The 7,078-nt window shown below is 43.4% G+C and overlaps 1 pseudogene; it reads right to left on the bottom strand.

Moving 5' to 3' along the window:
• Positions 1–1,710: 1,710 nt before the first annotated feature.
• On the bottom strand, positions 1,711–4,616 carry LOC101655426 (annotated as a pseudogene).
• Positions 4,617–7,078: the final 2,462 nt, after the last annotated feature.

Here is a 7,078-nt window from a genome sequence, read left to right as displayed (position 1 = left end):
TTAATACTAAACCTATAAATATAGGCACATAGATCTATTTCCCCATCCTTGTATAAATATATTTGCCTATATACATATCTTTATCTAGACCTCTATAAATGCCCTTTGCCTCCCAGCTCTTTCCTTTATTTGCTTTGACTTTACTCCTGTCCCACTATTGTGCTCAGTCCCCACCAAGGTTTCCACAGTTCCTCTTTGTTACATTCCCCTTGATCATGCCCTACCAGGCCTCCCACACCCACCTCCCCATCAATTTGGATCACTTGTTGTTCCCTTGTCCCTGGGTTTGTTACCACCTTGGACTTGCTCAATACTCGCCTTCATGAAATAATAAGTGAAGGTAAGGGTGCTACAGCACAGTGTGGTGAAGAAAACAGATAGTGTCTAGCTATCAATCAGAATAATGTCTGTGGTCTTCAAGACTTATTTTCAAACATGTAGCCACCTAACTGAAGAGTCAACTAAGGCCACACCAGCCTGTGTGACCCAAAGATGACAACAGTAAAATCCAAATATAGGGAAGGGAGAAATATCAGAGCTTAAATTGTGAACACCCAATTTGTAGAAGACTATAGAGCAGCGGTTCTCAACCTGTGGTTTGCGACCCCTTTGGGGGTCGAATGACCCTTTCATGAGGGTCACCTGGTTCATAACAGTAGCAAAATGACAGTTATGAAGTAGCAACAAAAATAATTTTATGGTTGGACGGGTCACCACAACATGAGGAACTGTATTAAAGGGTCACAGCATTAGGAAGGTTGAGAACCACTGCTATAGAGGATGGTGGGCACCCAAAATCCATCTGCAGAGTGTCTAGTTAGATTGAGCCTTTGGCAGATCCTCTCTAGTCACAGGTGAGGGACTCAAACAGCTTTACTATCAGACAGAGATTATTGCAAACTTGATTATGGTGAATCAAACCATACAATAACATGATTCTTGTTCAGTTGACGACCTCTCTCGATCCAACCCAAATGCTCAAATATTTCTCAAATTTTGCCAAACAGATATTTCTTTCCTGGGCTTTTAAATACTGTTATACTTTTAAACTTATCTTTACATTATTATTATTGTTTCCTTCTTTCTATTTCCTTTTGTGTTTTTCTTTCTATTGTTACTGTTAAGTCTCCCAGTTTAGTGAGCACAGCAGGAGTGGAGGCATAGAGACAAGACAATAACTGAGGAGTGATCCATGGATAACGGTGAGGGAGGGACCACTAGGGGAGAATGTGATAATGTAAAGACAAGCCTTTTTAGAAGCTGTTTCACTACAGAAGTATATGATATGTGAATACTCTATCAAGAAAACTACTGACAAAGAAATCCAGCTTGACCTATGGTTACCATGAGTGAAGGAGGAAGAAATTTTGCTTAGAGACATTGAGTTTATTTTAGTAGTGGTGGTACAATTTGCAAAGGGATAGCAATAAGGGCTATTTATTGAATGATTATTTCTTGAAACATGAAAAGTATAATCAATGGCACTGAATTATACTTGTAGAAGTTGTTGAATTGGAGAATGTTTTGTAGTGCTTATTTTTCCAAAATTGAAAAAAATTACATGAATAACAATGAATACGGGGAAAAGAAATGTTCTGGACTTGATTGTGGTAATGATTGTCCAACTCTTCTTGATATGGTTGAACTATTGAATTGTACGATATGTGGATGAAGTGCTAATAAAACTATTATAAATAAATAAGTAAATGTGTGTTCATTTGATTTTTCTTCATCTGATCCAGCCGCATCTTTAATACAAATTTCTTGGCAATGATATTTACAGCAAAGGTGGAAGCAGAGGCAACATAATATCAATCCATCTCAGCTTTATTTTTCAGTCCAGAATCTGAAGGAAATATTTGTCCAATGTTGGATTGATTACACCAGCAATTTCTTCATATTTAAGCTTCACATCCTCTTATCCAGGAAAGCCACCACTAATATACAGCAGATACATGCTGAAACCAACTTCAGCTCTATATCAAAGACACAGCAGGCATTAGAGATTGCTTGCATGAAGGTCTCTGGGTCACTTGCCACATGGAAGTTGACACCAATGACATTAATGTTTAGGTCTTTAACCCATTCCAAAGAAGTCCTACTCATTTTAAGCGAGGCACTCGATGGAAAACTGAGGTGACAAATGGCTTTCGAATCATCAGTGTCAATCTCCAAAACCAACTTTGCCTTTGGATGTACTCTGGGTACTTTCATCAACTGGACTTCACTGTCAGAATTTATCAGCTTAAATCCATTGACAGCATACTCAATTTGAGGTGCATGCCTACAAGGATGTCCAAAGATTAGTCTCTCTGAAGAGACATCAAAGGTCTGCACCAATCATATTTCCATTGTGCTAGCACAGTGGGACAATTTGGAAAGGGATAGCAATAAGGGCCCCTTGGGTCTTCACTGTCACCTTACTATCATGACCTTTGACAGCATCAAAAGGAGGGACGTTAGGACGAGCCTTTAATCGTATTAAATGTCTTTTCAATATTTTTAGGATGTCATCACGGTCTGCAACATAGAAGGCATTTTCAGCATCCTAAGAAGAAACTTCACTAATTTTTTGGTCCAGATTTTCTTTGGCAGTAAAATCTTCATAAAGGATCACAATTCAAGACTTCATTACTAAAGTTAGTTATGGTTTCTTAATGTTCCTCTGAAACACAATGACATGTAAAACTAAGAGAGAATTTAAAGAAATTATTTCCACCTGTTCAGAAAGGCAATACTCCAGGAATTCCAAATCCCACTGAATAACTGGCTTGTAGCCTTGTCACAGCAGTGGAAATATTCTTAGTGTCCATGGGGTATTGGGTGACCAGGGATAGCCACCTGGAGATGCTGCAGCCAGAGCTTGGATAAACGGCTCGGGCTGCTCAGGGTGCTGACCCGCTACCTCTACTGGGCCCAGGCAGCCACTATCCACCCATCGCGCTGCCTCTATATTACTTCTTTCATAATGGGCATGGACTGGAAGTATGTTTGTGTGTATGGTGGCATAAAGGAAATTATATCTATGAGAACTAGTAATTTAAGCTTTCCATAACCAAAGTTAGTCAGACTCAAAGCATTGCTGAATGCTCATCACATAAAGAATAGTTACCATGGGCCATGACCACTGGAAGTACTCACTGGCCTGTGCTAAAAAATTATAAGAGAGCTACCTGGCTAAGCAACTGGGACAGATTCATATTTGTACACATGAAAGAAAAGTGACCCAAATGAATGAAGACATTATCAAAACAATATCATTAATATCACGTACAAATACAATTCCACTGAAAAGCATTCAAAATCAGTTTTAGCAGTAAATTGACTGAGAGCTGCCAGAAATTCCACGTGGATTCAGAAAAGAATGTGGAATGAGTGACATCATTGTTGACCTCAGATGAAGACTGAGAAAATAGACAATATTGGTAAGATGTTGACTTGTGTTTTACTGACTATGCAAAGGCATTCAACTGCATGGACTGTGTGACACACTAGAGCCCTGGTAGTGTAGTGGTTATGCTTTGGGCTTCAGTCCTCATGGTCGACAGTTTGAAACCCAAGCAGTTCAGTTACAGTGTCAGTAACTCACAAGGTGTCACTTTGAGTCGGCATTGACTTGATGGCAGTGAGTCTGTAGTTTTTGTTTGGATGAATAACACTGTGAGTTCCAGAAGTTAACTGAGCACATGAGGAATCTGCACACAAACCAAGAGGTATTTGTTTGAACAAAATAAAAGAATACTTCCTGAATTAAAGTCAGAAAGGTGTGTATCTGAGTTGTATGCTTTCCCTATATATATTCAATCTGTACGTCGAGCAAATAATCCACAAGACAGAATTATATGAAGAAGAGTGTGGCAATTAAGATTTGAGGAAAGCGGGAGGAGTCAAGATGGCAGACTAGGTGAGCCGCACACTCCGAGGGCTCTTTCGAACAAGTCAGGTTTAGTGTCCAGGTAGCTGAGTGGAAGGAGTCTGGTGTGTGAAAGATCCCCCTGGGACAGCACCCCACACATTTGTCCTGAGCCGGGCCTCAGTGATCCAGGATCTGGTTCTTGGGACATCTCGGCTCATCAGGTTGAGCGACCCCAGCATGCGCCACCGCCGCTGCTGTGATCAGCGATAGACTCGCTCCGCCCCCAGGCCTGGCCTCAGTGCCAGGAGTTGCTGGGCTGCTCTGCTGAGACACAAGTAGTGTGGCGGGACCCCCTACGTAGCTCCTACTTGTGGCACCCCACCAGGAGAGGTTTCCCTTTCCTGCAGTTCCCCTCTCCCCTCTCCCCATGTGGCACCTATCAACCCCTGGGCTCCGGTCCCTCCCTTCATTCACCCAGAGCCCCAGTAACTGACCTGAAATCTATGTGTGGCTGGCTGGGTGAACTGCATGGGGGACAATCCACCCCCATTACTGCCTGGGACCCCATCATCAGCAACCCGTTTTCCCTCCCATTCCCACTCCCTGCCTGGGAGACTGCACTGCAGCGTGCTCTCACACTCAGCCACCAGCACTGCCCACTTCCCGCTGGCACGTGCCCGCTTACGGGTCCTATTCCACTTCTACCGACAACCACGGCCCTGCGTTTCTGCTGGATCCACTTCAGCTTGGTCCGTAACATTGTGGGACACTGCGCGTTCACAGCACCGTGGCCTGGAGCAGTAAGCCTGCCTGCCCCAGCACATTCCCCCCAATGTGGAGGGCTGCTACCACAGCCCTCTGTTTCCTGTGGGAATCACAGCTGTCCAGTCCTGGCTTGGCCCACAGTACTGCGGAGCCCTGTGCCATTCACAGTACCAATGGCCCAGACGTTAAGTGTTCCTACCTACTAAGAAGGCTAACAACATGGCTTGGCATTTCCCGCTGGAGCTGTTGCTGTCTGCTTCAGCAGGCCCATGACACTGTGGTGCACTGAGGGGTTCCAAGTGCCAGCAGCCTGAGCTCTATGCCTGCCTGCCTGAGCCCTTTCCTGCTGGTATAGGAGGCAGGTGCCTCCTCCAGTGTTTCCCACAGCACCTATTGCTGCTCCAGCCCTTTCTGGCTGGAGCAGGAGGCTCACTGCTGAGGCACATCTCCCACCAGTGTAGCCTCTGTCTACAAGCTTAACACTACAGGCCTGCAAGGACCTGGGGAGTGCATGCTTGATCAGAAGAGCAATTTTCCCCTCACATTGGCTGGCTCCAGAGTCCTAGATCAGCACCACTTCCCATGGGAGTAAGGCCTCCCTCACATCCGCCTTCTATTAAGCATCTCTAGAAATTGGAGGGAAAATTAGGAGGAATTTTTTTCTTTCATTTCTTTTTTACTTTTACTTTTTTATTATTAGCATTACTTATTTCTTTCTCCTCTTTTTCCCTTTTCTTTTTCTCTCTTAATTGTTTTTTTTTTCAATAAACAAGAAAAAAGTCTTCTAAGTGTGCTCTGACAGACCAGGTCAGAGCAGCCTAGGGGAATTCATTGAGGCTCCATCCGCCACTCCAGTCACTGAAACTTCTCACCACTGTTGGCCACTAAGCCTTTGAAGAACTCTGCCTATACAGCAATCTGATCCATCTTTATAGTGGGTCACAAGCAGCCACCTGAAAGCATCCTTAGTAGTAACACAGAGAATGTCCTAAGGGCCCCCTGGTCTCCCAGAAACGTGGGGCCTACAAAAGGATGGAGGAAAAATCAACAGACAACATCACGCACAACAAAAAAATCAGAGAGACAAAACACAGTAGCAGAGCTAACGTCTCTCATAGAAGAATCAGAAACGGATCTGTCACAGAAGGAAATCTTCAGAAGTTTGCTCAGAGTAATACAGAACCTGAGGTAAGCAACGCAAAATAAGGATGTAATGATAGAGGAGATGGAGTCTACAATAGAGGGTATGAAGTCCACAATAGGGGGGATGAAGTCCACACACCAAAGGGAAATACAGGTGCTAACGGAGGAGGTAGCAGAAGCCACACACAAGGTTACAGAATTAACGATTAGGCTTGGGGAGGCAGATAACCATATCAGTGATCTCGAAGACACTCAAACTGACCTACTCAAGCGGGAAAGAGAGTCAGATATGAAAACTAGAGAAGCAGAAGATAACCTGAGATCAATGACATGCTACGAAATGGAATGATATTTGAATAATTGGTTTACAGGAGCAAAACAAACCACACAAGTCGACAACCAAGATAGCGAAGGAATTTCTGGAAGAAAACTTTCCCACCCTAATGAGTGAGAACCAGGTACTCATACAAGAAGCAGAAAGGACACCAGCTAGACTAGACCCCAAGAAGAACACGCCAAGACATATAATAGTAAAAATATACAACTTTGAGGAGAAAGAGAAAATGTTAAGAGCAGCAGGAGAAAGGAAGACAGTCGCATGCAAAAGAGCTCAGGTAAGAGTATGCTCAGACCTATCAGCAGATACCATGAAGAGGAGGAGAGAGTGGAGCAGCATCTTCCAAAAGGTGAAAGAAAAAACACCACCCCCAGAATCCTTTACCCTGCCAAGTTATTCATTAATATAGATGGGGAGATAAGGGTCTTACAGGACAAGGGAAGACTCAAAGATTATTTGGCAATACACTCAACCCTGTAGAAGATACTGGCTGACTCACTATGGCCTGAGGATCAACCTCCAACAAGAACAAGGAGCAGACCACCATAAAACCCATCTCCTTCCAGAAGCCAACGTGCCAGCAACAATTGCCAAGACAACAGGGTCTCAGAGGTAAAAGAAGACAAGATAGACACTCGCCACTCAAACACAGCACACTGATATAAAGGGAGATAGGAAAACACCCCAAACAAAATACAGGTTATGATAACTATGAATCCACAGATTGTGGTAATAACTCTGAATTCCAATGGACTCAATTCGCACATAAAAGAAAAAGTCTGGAAGGCTAGCTCAGAAAACAACCCAACAATCTTTTGCCTGCAAGAGACACACCTTAAGCACACAGACAAAAATAAGCTAAAACTAAAAGGCTGGAGGAACGTATACCAAAGCAAATGGCAACTTAAAAAAAGCAGGAGTGGCAATTTTAATCTCCAAAAACATGGACCTCAAGGTTCAAACCATAAAAAGAGACA

The sequence above is a fragment of the Echinops telfairi genome, unplaced genomic scaffold (assembly GCF_000313985.2).
Source record: "Echinops telfairi isolate 266 unplaced genomic scaffold, ASM31398v2 ScPeMD7_3533;HRSCAF=4204_0, whole genome shotgun sequence".
Classification (NCBI taxonomy): Eukaryota; Metazoa; Chordata; class Mammalia; order Afrosoricida; family Tenrecidae; genus Echinops; species Echinops telfairi.
This window is presented reverse-complemented; position numbering and strand designations above follow the sequence as displayed.